This window comes from Lagopus muta, chromosome 4 (genome assembly GCF_023343835.1).
Source record: "Lagopus muta isolate bLagMut1 chromosome 4, bLagMut1 primary, whole genome shotgun sequence".
Lineage (NCBI taxonomy): Eukaryota > Metazoa > Chordata > Aves > Galliformes > Phasianidae > Lagopus > Lagopus muta.
In genome coordinates this window covers 65,201,643-65,216,089 of record NC_064436.1, presented here as the reverse complement: position 1 = coordinate 65,216,089, position 14,447 = coordinate 65,201,643, and positions in this window count along the sequence as shown.

Sequence of the window (14,447 nt, the reverse complement as noted above, 5' to 3'; positions counted from 1 at the left end):
GGCCTCTAAGAATCTCTTCCAACTCAAACAATTCTGTGATTCTAACTCTGTGGATGTTTTGCATCTCTCAAAGCATGGAGCTCCTTGACTTGAGTCTTGAATCTCAGAGTTAGTAGACGAGAGCTGTGGACTATCTCTAAGGAAATGCATCTTTTAACACGTATAAGTCTGGTGTTGTGACATCCAGAATTGATATACACTTGGTGTTTCTATGGCACCTTATGACACCACAGTTAACTGATGCGAGTCACACACATTCTTGTGGCTCTGAGATGTCCTCTTCTAAGCTGTTATAACAAAAATGGAAACCAGACATGGGTGGCTGAAGGGCTGAGGACTCAAGACAATTTCTTATTGCTCAAAATGGTGGTAGTTGGCTGCAAATTCTGTGTGTGTATGACTGAATTATGTATGCTTGTGATCTGTGTCTGGCATTAAGACTTGCCTGCACCAATCTGATTTATTAAAAACTAAGTCTTACAAATGGTGACCATAAGAAAACTGGAAAAAATAGGAATGCTTTCTCCTGACCTATACCCAGCCTAGGGTAATTTTAGCCAGCCTTGGACAAAACCATGCCAGCCAGCAGCTGTTCTAGCAATGCAAGGTAAAGAAACTGAGTTGATTACCCAAGGAATGAAGGACCTCTTCAAGGGAAGGGCAGAAAACTATCCAATACCAGCAGCTCCAAAGCCCCTAGACATCCTGTGTTGCCTTCAGCTGTACTACAAGGCCTCTTTGGGCCTACTGCCATAAGTAGAACCTAAGTCAATCCCTCAATATCAGTGGATAAATACCCAGAATTATGTTTTGTAATTCCTCACAATATTGGAACAGGAAAAGATGTAAGTCAGCATGAATTTAAGTTTAGAGGGTTTAAAGAATGGAAGTGGTCCCTTGCTTGAAATTCATTGAACTTAGTGCATTAAATATAGACTGTGATTTAAAATCCCAGATGCAATTTGGCATCCATGCCTAGGTGATGCCTAAATAAGAGCAGATTTTCACCCATCATTATTAAGCATTCCTCTTGGCAAAAGGACAATGACATAGTGTGTTGCTATTACATTTGCACCAACTTTTCACTAAGTACTGATTTATGTTTATTTAATCACCATTACTGGTTTATATGTTATGCCTCATTTCTTTAAACAGTATGACTTTTTCCCCAAAAATATCTGAGTAAAGGATTTATGATGGAAAATCCATAAAAGATTCCTTTTGTTCCACCTAATTGAATTTCACCTCCCGTTAACATTACCTTATTCCTGTTAGCAGCACATAGAATGAAAAGCATTGGCAAGTTTTTGGGTGAGTACATCCAAGAAGTCAGAAATCTTGGCCTTTCTTCTGGAAGGTATTGTGTAAGGCAGACATCCTGGACATATTCCTCTGCTTTTCCCCCTTTCCTTCTGTGTCATTCCTAGATCCAGAATGAAGTTTTAGGGCACTTGCACTCAAGTGTTCTATAGGATAGAGTTTCCCAAACCTATGTTAGCACACCAAGCACAGCTTCGTCTGTCTAGTCTTTTTTTAAAAAAAAAAAAAGGAGTTGTACAACACTAGCAGACCTGAGAGCTTATTTCTGTAAGTCTTTGGTTCAGGAGTGACTGCAGCCCCAGCACTTACCTGACAACATCACATTGCAGCTTTGTGTCATGCCTTTCTTGTTTTATGCAGTCCTAAGCAGCTTGGTGACTTCACTCAGTGAAGCCCACTTCTGTGCCCTTCCTGCCTGCAAAGGGCAAGTTTCCTTTGTGCTTTCATTTTTAATCATGCTCAGACAACATCTATTCTTAACAAAGAAGTGATGCTTTGTGTGGTAATGAAGTACCCAGACTATGTATAAACTTACTGCTGGAAAGAACATGCTGCTTGCAGGGGTCAAAGGCCCTCAGTTGCCAACAGACATATAATGTAATGAGTAGAAGGCATTTATTTCTGAAAAAAAAAAAAAAAAAAAAAGAAATATCTGTGATCTAAAGCTTGCTCCACAGAATGAATAGGATGCCTGACTTACTCCCTGTGGACATAAGTGCAAAAAGTGGTCTTCCAGTGCTTCACTGTATGATATTCACAGTGGCCCAGACATATGAATAGATGCTAACAATGGAAAGGTCCCCCAGCATGAATGTCCTTGTGCTTAAGGACATTGGAAGACTGAAGAGCTGGGACAGGTCTGTTGAGAACAGTGTTCTGATACCTGAAAAAAATGTTTACCTAGATGTTAGGGATGATTTTATCTAGATACTGAAGTATCCATTCTAATCCCGGGTACACCCAGCTAAATTTTGATCAACCAACACATCTCATCTACAACTAAATCCTGACAGGCTGTGTACAGGAGACATTTCTCCAGCTGTTTCCAGTGCACATCCAGTGGTATTTGTGGGGCATCTGCTTCTGTCACGGAATCATTAAAGCTGGAAAAGACCACAAAATGCAGCCAGTAGACACATAACTGAAGGAGGATGTTCTAGGAAGATGACTTTATGCTGCTTAACAACTTAAGTTATTAAGTTATTTAGGTGGCTTCCATTCCACATCACTCATACAAATTATACAGTGTTAAAATCCTTTTTCTGGATTAAAAGCATGACTTTGTAAGGTATAAATGAGGTTAACTCCTCTCTGCAGATATTACTCTTGGCAAAAGTCTGTCTCATCTCAGGAGTAAGGGCATTCTTATGGATCCAATTAGAGAAAAAACACTGTCTGGCAAGGAAGAATAAAACCTATAACACATGTTATTATACAATGGCAGCTGGAATAGAATTTTCTCTTATGGGAGCGTGTGAGCTTAATGTGAAAGTAGAAACTGGGCTTGTCAGACTTAATTAGAGTGAGAGAAATGGTTTACGGTCAGAAACAGCATACATTATCCACTCCTGTCTGCTGGGGCTGTGCCAGGCTCACAGGACGATGGGACAGCACCCAGCACTGAGGCACATCCAGACAGACAAATGTTCACACCACGAGCTTCTCACTGGTGATGGTGAGAGCACTGTGGACTCGCATTGTAGTTAAAACATTATCTCATCCCAGTGACCAGATGATAGTTCACCAGAAAGTCTCGAAGCATATTCTAATTATCAGCCAGTGAAAGGCCCTCTGTTAGACATGGGATATAAGCCAGCATGTCACAGCTTAACATACACATATTGAAGGCTAGTTTGGAAAGTAAGAAGGGTCATCATGGGTAATACATCAGATCTGTCCACCTGAAATACATAAATGGCTGTTAGATATGTTACTATTTAAGTACTTCGTAGCACTCTTCTAAGCTAGAAATTTCCTCTTATTCCCAATTTACGTGGAAGGCTATAGGATTTCAGTGGGATCTAGATGTTCAGATACCCTTCTAAAACCAACCCGTGGGACATACCCATCATTGTTTGAGAATGGTCTCTGAAGGGCTGCCAGGTGTGCGCCCATGAGATGGTGGACTGGGAGTGCACTCTTATTGGCACGCTGTCCTGCTGTGTTTATTTGGGCACCAGAGCTCACACGGCTTTGCAGACAGTAAAGAAAGAGATGCAGATTTACTGGCCGTGTAGCTATGAGTAAAAGAACTGTAGAATTCTCACTGGTACCATGCACTGAATCAGGAGTGCACCTTTTCTGAGTTAGGATCCTGGATCATGGGGGGAGGGAGGGGTCTTTCTCCACATAACAGCTTTCAGGATGACAATTGTGTTTCTCTTTTGTTTCTGTAGATCTTAATAAATCAATCTGAAGCAGAATCACAAGGTGGTGAAAAATCTTTAGAGAGAAAGTCAGCGAAAGGGGCACTTACCAACCTGCCTGATCACAAATGTATTTGAGACAATTCTATCATAGGAGAACTTATGAAGTGTGAGCAAGAGACTCAGAGGGGCTTTCCACGTGCTTTAGTTCGTGAGCATGAATAAGTCATTTTATCCATTTCTCAGTAGCTAGATACAGGATAATATTCTCATCTTTTGCCTTCTGCCACTTTGTATTTTATGTTTCCAAGAAAAGAAGCTGAAGAGTGATTAGGGCTTAAATCCCATATGAATTCTCTTAATGTTCCTGAAAATACAGAAGTAGTTCACTGCATGTCCTCTTCTGCACTGAATCTAATATTGCTACTAATACAGGCTAAAGATCTTGGCTTTTGACAGTAAAAGTCATTGGAGCAAGGGGAAAGAGATGCTTGTAAAATTTTTAATTTTCATTTTAAGGGGGTTTTCCCACTTGATGCAAAACAAAATGCACATTTCTCAATAGAACACAAGAAAATCCCTGCTTTTCCACCTGACATGGTTATTCATGTCATCATGCTCTTAAGTGAAAGGACATCATGTACTCTGCTAAAGACCAGGAAGGATTATGTCCCTCTCTTCTTGAGGCAAATGTACAAGTGGTATCTTGGACTCAGATGTATGCAGTCCTTTGAAATTTGATTTGTTCCCTGGTCCGGTTGCCTGTTATGCAGGGTGGAAGTGGGTGGAACTGTCATGTTGATGTCCCCATTGGTGACCACATGTATTTCAGGAATGTTCTGTAATACAACCTAGCTCATTGTTGACAGCCAGAACTTTCCATGAAGTCCACAGGCTCCTTTTCTTCTCTTCGGCTTGCTTACTTAATGTTGGTCCATTAGTGAAACAGGTGTGCCTGGAGTAGAAGGAGGCATCACTGCACCAAACTGCATCCTTCAGGCAGAGCAGAAGAAGGCACTTCCTAGGGAAGAGACCTCTTGCCACTGTCTGCAGGCTGTCCTTATATATTCATCATTGCTTGGTATATTACCCAAGGACAAAGATCTGACCAACTTCTAAGCAGGCACTGTGCCATCACAACAGATGAGCGTAAATGGGGCAGCCAAGAAGCCATGTATTTGCATCTAGTGTGTTTAAGGGTTAGATTCCCATCCAGGAACGTCGCAGCAGCTGTCCACCCTCAGTTTACGTGCCTATAGTTTAGGGGGATCTGCCATCACTAATCCAGCTTCAGAGCTGGTTTAACTTTCAAAAATTAAAAATAGCACTTGCTGCTCCATATGGAAAGTAAGTCTTGACCCATTCACATCAAGGGGTTGTGTGGGTGAATGGAGGGGGGCTAGCATCAAAGAATGGCAGGGCAGGGAAGTGCATTGACCTCCATTTGTCTTTTTGTTGGGATCCACTGTAGGATTGTATTAGGAATGCCTCCACACACCCTGGCTCTGGTCAAGGTGCCCAAGGCAGGGTTTGGGCTCTGCTAGAAGATCTCTGTTTCCCTGCATCATAGAGATACAAATTCTGCCATCCCTTTCCACTCCACCCTATGGGTCCATGCTGTTCCATGTCATATCTAGTTTGCATTTTAAAACTTAAATGGCCTATACTTAAAAGTGTCTAAGGTCTGGATTTCAGATTTTACTGCTGACACACACCTCATCAAAGAACTTAATTTCTCAAAAAAAGATTCTCTGATATTGCAGGTATGTGGATGCAGCTCTTTCCAAGAAAGATTTTTTCTCCAAGTTTAAGTATTGCATTGTAAGAGTATTTAGAGCCTCAGAGCTAGAACTAATAAAGGATTAATTGATAGAAAAAGGTCAGCCAGTGGAGAATGTGCCTTAGAAGTTTAGCTGTTTGAGAGCAGTCTGGATCTCTGAACTGAGGACTCTGGATTTTGTTTCACAGATTACTTAAGAAAGGATGTGAGCCAGTCAACACAAGGGAAACTGTGCTAATTAAACCCAAGGTAAGATTAAATACAGGTCAGTGTTTGCCAACTCATGAAACCTCTAGTGGTGATAGCCCAAAGGCTAAAGCATCTTTATTCATTTCCAATCCAAAACATGGAACCTTACACCTCAATGTCTATAATGCAAACATGTACCAAACGTTACCAAAGCTCAGGTTTTATCCTACTCTCATAAAAGCTTATTCTCTATCTAACAAGATATCCAGGGAAGATGGCTGCACCTTTTCATACCACGTGATCTGAGTGGGATCTCACCTTGGAAGCTCTTATCTCAGTGATAAAATGGGATCCTGGGCTCCATCAGGAGAGGGGTGGCCAGCAGGGACAGGGAGGTGATTGTCCCTCTCTACTCGGCTCTTGTGAGGCCCCATCTGGAGTACTGTGTCCAGGTGTGGAGCCCTCAGTACAAGAAAGACATTGAGATTTTGGAAAGGGTCCAGAGGAGGGCGACTAAGATGATCAGGGGGCTGGAGCACCTCCCCTATGAGGACAGGCTGAGGGAGTTGGGCTTGTTCAGCCTGGAGAAGAGAAGGCTGCGGGGTGACCTCATTTCAGCCTATCAATACCTGAAGGGAACCTACACCCAGGAGGGGAGTAAACTCTTCAAAAGGGCTGACAACAGCAGGACTAGGGGAAATGGTTTTAAGTTGAAGGAGGGAAGATTTAGGTTGGATGTTAGGGGGAAGTTCTTTACTAGGAGAGTGGTTAGGCCCTGGAACGGGCTGCCCAGGGAGGTTGTGGATGCCCCGTCCTTGGACGCGTTTAAGGCCAGGTTGGACGGGGTCCTGGGCAACCTGATCTGAATATGTATGTTTGGTGGCCCTGCTAGGCAGGGGGGTTGGAACTACATGATCCTTGGGGTCCCTTCCAACCCGGGTGATTCTGTGATTCTGTGATTCTGTGATTGACCCTGCAGGGTTTCAACATGAATTAGGTGTCTTGAAGAAAGGAAATGTACTCATCAATACAATTCAACATATTTAGGGAGAAGCTTTGGGTCTATAGCTTAGGACTCAGAAGAGCTAAATTTTACACACAGGCACATCCTGGATACCTGGATTCTTTCGGGATTTAGATGCTCAAAGATTCTGTGACCCTAAAATATTTCATCTTTGAAATCTTACTGGGCAAATGTTGCAATGATAATAATAATAATAATAATAATAATAATAATAATAGAATTAAAAAATAAAAATTAACAATAAATTAACCAAACTCTTATTTTTCAAAGAGACTTAAGCTTAGTGACTTGAGATTTAGAGTTTGGTTGTACAAAAATGTCATCACAGAGTGAACCAGAAGGTGACTTTATTTCACCTTGCTGAAGGTGAACATGAAATTCAGCATGTTCTTACCTGTGGTAGTGTGTGAAGTAGATCAAAGCACTAGGATTAGCTGTCACACTGGAGTGCTCCCACATATAGTTGTCATGACGTGTCCCCTGATCTGTATACCCAGTCTTCTCATGCTTTGCCCATGGGAACGTGTTTTGTGTCTTTACCCCTCAAACACAGCTGGAAATGTTTTCTATCATCTGAAACATCTCCTCTTTTCCACTTTTCTCTGCTATTGCTTATTTTCATTTTTTTCAGCATTGCAAATTAAGTCCCGTATGGTGTGTGAATTTGGAGCTCACATGAGAGAAATGCAGCAAAACTTGGAATTGTGTCACAGACTTTTCCAGGGGCCCCTATGCACACCACATTATTATGCCATATTTGCAGCTTACAAGTGACCTGTTGGGATATGCCCACCACAGCGTAGTTATCACAGCCATGAAAACTAACACACCTCCCTGTGGTATGTGAATTCTTCCAAATTACTGAGTTTCAGACTACAGGGTATAAATAGTGGATGTCTGTGTGAGAGTTTTCCATATTTTCCTGGAGGAGAGATCATCTCAGTGTTTATTGTATCTCTACAAAACAGATCTATCTACGCAACAGTTAAGTTGCCACTTTAGGGTGCTCTTTGGTTGTAGCTCATCCTTTCTGTCACAGCTGCTGAATTTCCCCTAGCTCTACTCCCATAATCTCTGTAAATTCTATAGTTCTGAGACTACTCACCATGTGCAAGCACTGTGTACTTGCAATGTAAACCAAAGAGAGTAATTTCTGCAATCACACCTGTAAATGGCTTTATTAGCATACACAAAAACAATTAACAGAACAGGAAGAAAGGGCCATAAGATAAATAAATGTTAATTTTTCAGAGTTACTGGAATATGCCAATGGCAATTTTTAATACCTTTTATTACCTGTGTTATTGTATGTATTCTGATGGTGCCAAGGCATTCAGAAGGTGCGTAAGGGCAACACTTTCACAGACAATTTTTAACCCAGGAATTCAGGAGCTCTCACAGTGTAGGATTTACCCAGTCTCCAGCCACTGCCCAAATAAAAGCATGCAAAATAATTTTGTGATACTCATCACTGATCTCATATCACGTGCAATATTTCTTAAACTTGCAGATCATGCAGTTAAAAATGTAGCCAGATTTGTAAAAATGGGTGAAATCCATCAAATAAATTGTTTGTTGAGGTCAACATATGAACATTACTTGAAACAGGGAGGGATGCCCTTTTGTTCATATTCAACTTTTACCATCAGTTCATATTTTCCTTCTTGGTAGCTTAGTGGTTTTCTGTCTGTTAGCAACAGCAGAGTGCCTTCCCCAGAAATGGCTGTAATCTCTCACCCTCAAGGAATGGTTAAGACATTCTATGGAGGAATTATGACTTATTGACTCGAGAGCAGCATGGGGAAAGTCACAGTTATTCTTCATCCAGACCAGAGTAGGGATGTCCACAGCACCATCCTGCTTTGCACTGCCTGACTCCTGCTGGCAATGTGGCCAGTGCAGCTGCTGGCATGCAGCCCTGGCATCTGGAGTGCTTGGGTTTGATGCTTGAAGAAAAGGCCTCTGTTGCAACAAAACAGAATAAGACTTTGCTTTCTGGAACTTTCTGGACTCTCTCTATTCCCCAGTCACCGTAACACTCCAGCAAATACTTTCTGAGCCAGTTTTCACACTGCTTCTAGGAACACACAGAATATTCAACCAAAATATCATGTGTCATCTATTTGACCTCTTGGCATCCATTGACATAAGTTTACCTCATAGCTACTATTTTCCTAATAAATTATGTTTAGGGTTTGTTTTTCAAGCTTCAATGGAAAATCGCAAATTGTGTCATTACAAGAGTAAACACTCCTACATGCTAAACACGTTCTGCTTTCCATTGCTCTGCTGCCAATGTCTGGGGGTGAAAAAAGGCCTGAGAATGCTGAGTGTCAAGAGTAAAGTACAAGAGAGCTGCAGCCAATGTGGAGTCTGGAGCTTTGTGTTACTGCAGAGCTGAGTAGCTATTGCTCTGGTCCATCTACAAGAACTCGATCATCAAAGCTTTCCTCTTAATTGACAAATGTAGCTGTCCCTGTGCTGATGAGCTGCTGGATGCCCAAGAGAGCAGTGGAGTCACCATCCCTGGAGATGTTCAAGAAATGTAGAGATGTTGCACTGAGGAACATGGTTTAGTGGACTTGGGGGGGACGGGTTGAAAATTGGACCAAATGATCTTAGAGGTCATTTCCAACATTAATGTTTCTATTATTCTAAGGGCTGCTCTTCCACAGAAGAGATAAATTTAATCTGCAGAATGCCAAGTAGATCACTGAGTCTGGCATGTGCGTCTTGAACATCTGCACAGTGGACAGTTCTGGACCAGCCTGGAGGAGCAGCAGTGCACCATAATTCCCTGTTTTTTCACCATCTGAACCCAAGCTCTGTCTCTTTGAAAGTCTGAACTCAGAGCAGCATTTCAGAGAAATGAAGGGGTTGAATTCCAAAAAGGCCTTGGGAATGCAGCTGGGTGATAAGTTGCCTGAGCTCAGCACATAGGCTTGACTGAGGTGCTCTGCACTCTGGTCAGGTCACCTGACACAGAAGGTGTCTAAATTTCTGCCAGAAAGCATAAGCAAATCTTCCAAGTCCTGGAAATGCTTTGATACCTGGATATATGCATTCCCATACCAGCTGTTCCTCTTTCTTCTGCCTGAGGACCAAAGTATGGGAACATTTAGATTCGTGCTCATCAGAAAGTGTATAGGGGTATGACATGTATGAAAAGGAGGGGTAGGGAGGGATGAGACAGAGGAAGAATGTGGTTTCCAAATCTTAGATTCAGTCTCCTACATTTTAGCCACGTTTTCACTCTGTGGCTGTGCAGGAGAGTTGGAGGAAAGGCAGACCAGCCTTGCAGACCTTACAGTAGTGTAGGACTCAGAGCTAAGTTATGTACTTAACTGCACAGCAATGTTTATTTTGCTGTGTCTGTTTGTCCCCTCTACTTCTAGGATCTTCTTTCACATTTAAATACAAGTTTAAGCTGCAGAGTCGTTTATCTGAGACATATGCCAGGTACAAGCTATTGTACGAGAAATCAAAACGTATCCTTAAAAGGCTGATTCTTTGAGATAGGCTTTTCCACCAGTTACACTGTTTTTACCCCACTGATTTCATCAGCTTTTTCCTTGTGGAACCAACTTTGAGATCTGACCAACGAGTCTGAGTTCAAGTAGACTGTGTTCTCAGCTGCCTGTGATTTCCTGGGTCTTTCTGAAGCAGCAGGTGGACATCTAAGATCTCACCGTGAGATCTTGGTGTAATCAAAATAAGTGACACTTTTGGAAAAGAGAAAGGTCTCAGGAGACCTCATTGCGGCCTTCCAATACTCTAAGGAAGCGTATAAACAGGAGGGGGAACAGCTGTTTATGAGGGTGGATGGTGATAGGACAAGGGGGAATGGTTTTAAACTGAGACAGGGGAGGTTTAGGTCAGATATTAGGAGGAAGTTTTTCACACAGAGGGTGGTGATGCACTGGAACAGGTTGCCCAAGGAGGCTGTGGATGCCCCATCCCTGCAGGCATTCAAGGCCAGGCTGGATGTGGCTCTGGGCAGCCTGGTCTGCTGGTTGGTGACCCTGCACATAGCAGGGGGTTGGAACTGGATGATTGTTGTGGTGATCATTCTATGATTCTATGACACAACTGACAAACCTTTTATTGATTTTCCTCAGTGAATGCTTTTACTAAAAACAATTAGATCTCAATAACAGAAACATAAAAAGTGTCTCAAATACTGATGTGGTCAAAGTGTTCATGTTGAAATGATAATCCTATACCAGAGATGTCTCACTGGAAAGAAAGTGAGGCAGCTTTGAGAAGGATTCACTCAATGCTTTCGTATTTATATTATGCTTTCAATTGCCCAGAGAAGTTGTGGATGCCCCATGCCTGGAGACATTCAAGGCCAGGTTGGATGGGATCCTGGGCAGGCTGATCTAGTGGTTGGCAACCCTGCCCATGGCACAGGAGTTGGAACTAGGTGATATTTAAGATCCTCTTCAACCAAAGACATTCTATGATTTTATATGCAGAGAATTACTGGACGTGGCATTTGAATTACCTCCTCCCAGCCCTGAAAAGGGCTTCTCACAAGGTGAGCATTCAGATACCTCTTTCTCAAGCTGGGCACATCACAGCAGAGTTTCCCAAAACTGCTAGTCACTTCAGAAATGCTTGGCTCTGGGTTCTGTCTTGAAAGCTTTTCTTGACGCGTCCAAAGATAATCTCTAGTCTGCCAGAAGGACTTTGGAACCAAAATATTAACCTTTCATTTTTCGTTTCTGTCTCCACTGAGTTCAGCTGTGCTCTTAGGTAAGAAGCAGCTTGCCTGTGCTGGGAGCTGCTTTGCTCAAGCCTTGCACTGCACATTCCCAACTGTTTTTGCAAGGAGAGAAAAACCAGCTCCCCACCAGGATGACTGCTTCAGGGGAGCAGGAAAGGGGATGATAGCTTGCTAAGGAGAATTTTTACACTCTTTGAGTTTTGTCTGTCCTTTCTCTCCATGCTGATTGCCATCCAAGACATATTCAATCTTGCTCTGTAAAAGGAATACTGTAATAACTCAATGGCTCATTCACCTAGCAGAACTCAGATTTTCCAAGGAGAAATGCCAAGGTGGGTCTGAGAATCTACATGCAAATAGGTCATGGGATATGCGTGACAACTTTGTGGCTGTCTATAACACTGCTGTTGTGAGAATAGCAACATACTTTTGTGTGTTAATGCAATGACTGATCCATTTTCCAGAAATTCTTACCTTATGGTAGATAAGACAAGCGTAGATGTAAAATACAGTGCTTATTCATCCCCACATAAACCCAGCTGTTTCCAGATGGAAAGCTGCTGTAGTTTCACAGTTCATAACAATAGTATGTAAAATTTTAGAGCTGAAATCGTACTTCTCCCATATACTGAGGCTGATTGCTGTAGATGCTGTCACAAGCTGTGTGAAGATTACAGCTGTGTGGCTAGGTAAGTAATGGAATGCCACCTTCACCTGTTAATGGGAGGTGACTAGTTAAATATAGCATCAGTGGACTGATTCACCTTCACTTTTCAAGCTGTTTCCAAATAAAAAGATCATAGAATCATTAAGGTTGGAAAGACCAGTAATACCGTCTAGTCCAACCATCAGCCCATGCCTGCGACCACTCTAGACCATGTCACTCAGTACAAAAACTACCCTTTTCTGAACACCTCCAGCTATGGTAGTTCCGCCACCTCCCTGGACAGCCTGTTCCAATGCACTGTCACTCTTACTGTGAAGAAATTTCTCCTAATATCCAACCTGAATGCTCCCTGATGCAATTTCAGACCACTACTTTTCCTACTGACAACATCTTCAACAACTGAACTTCCTCCAGCCTGTACATTTCTTCAGTGTATTATTAGAGCATCTATCAGTATTGCTCCTTAGAAAGACAAAGGAATTGTTCATTGAAATGAGTAGGTGAGTAAAGTGACTGAACTGGAAGAAAATGTTATCAGTATGGACACATGCCAGACCAGTTAATAATAGTAATATGAATAAAAAAGCACCATCAGTATCAAAAAAGAGCTGAAGTGAAGGACTAGTAAAGAAGAATGCAACACTTAAACAGAGCTCTGTAAATAAATACTCTGTTTAATGGGACAGAAGGATCCAGACTGAAGAAAAGTGGAAAGGGCGTAACAACAAACATTGGGATTTAGGAGGTGTGAGCAGGGAGAAGGAGGCAGATCAAAAAGGGCAGCTCTAAGAAAAATGGGAGCAGAGTCATAGGAAAAGAAAATGGAAAACTGAGAGCAGGACAAATAATGAGATCTGGGGCAAAATCACAACTTGCAGAGAGGTTATACCGCACCTCATGGCACAACAGTTGGATAGAAAATATAGTTTTGCAAATAATGCATTGTAAGGGGATAAAATAGCAACAGTTTCAGATGGCAGTAGGCCATGTGGTCCATCTACCCGCTATATCTGTCCACCATGGGATGTATTTTCTCTCCAAACACCAGACTGACTCATGCTTTAATGTGTTTGCAGTTGCACAACTGCCTTTGGATGTCTCTGAAGCATGCAGACATTTCTTTTAACCTCCAGCCTCAGCCGCTGTTTATGAGCTTTTGATGGTGTTGTTTTGCATATTTGAGTAAGTGAGAGTCAGACCTCCTGACCCTGTGGGCTGGAGGGGACCCTTCTCCTAACTTGTCCAGGAACTGTTAGCTCCATTTGATAATATAACTGTCCCAGGGCAAAATCCAGTGCCACTGGAGTCACTGGGATGGTTGCCATTAGTTCCAATGGATCCAGAACTGAGGGCCAAAAGTGTCTTTGATCCAAGATGGAGAGACATTTGCAGTCTGTCCAGCTCATAGAAGCTGTGTTCTGTGATTCATTTCCCTTTTTCTATACATTTTGAAAGGAGGCTGGCCTTTGAATATAAACATCCACTGGATGTGTGTGGTTTGCATGAGATTTGTGCTTGCTAAAAACTGTACGCATGTTAGAACCAAAGTCATTCAAAGCCAGACAAGCTCATCTTAAAATGACAACTCTAAGAAAAAGGGCTCTTTAAGTTCAGGTCTGAACTTGCTCTTTACAGAAGAGAAAAAGCCAGAAGCAGTAGGATCCAGAAGTTTTTCCACTTCCAAGAGAAAAGCAAGACAGAAAATCGAATGTCTTCTCTGCAGAGTGAATCGGGGCTGACCAGAGATCTCTGCCCCCACCTCTGCTGAGATTTAGCGTGAACACTGCTCCACCTGGGAACATCCTTAACAGACCAGAGGGCATGGCAATGGGCTGGGGAAGGGCTCCCAAGGTTGTTCTGGTGAGGAAATGTCAGAAATGGTAGCTGCTTGTGGTGGGGGGAGGACATCAGGTAGTAGAGAAGTCTGTGCCTGCAATAGGTTTGTGTCCTTGGAACAAACAGAAGAACGAGAGAGCAAGAAAAGAAATCCAGAGATAAAATGAGAAAACAAGCCAAAAAGTCATTTGCAAGAAATAATTTTATTTGACTTCCTCTTTCTCACTTTTTTTTTTTTTATTGGCTACTTTTTCTTTTGAGCACCTTGAGCGTCATTAAAAATCCATTTATTTCACTAGCTTGTGCCACAGACTAATTATATCCTGCACAGAGCACGCTTGGACTTGACTACCCAAAAGGGACAGCTTGAACTGGATTCCTTAAAAAGAGTTTTTTGTTTTATAGCACTATAAAAAATAATTATGTTATTCAGTCCCAAACTCACAATAACCAAAATTGTAAGGCACAAAATCCTTTCCACCAAATTTGAACTTACTATTTTTCTCTCCTTTTTTTTTCCTCTTTACACTGAATGT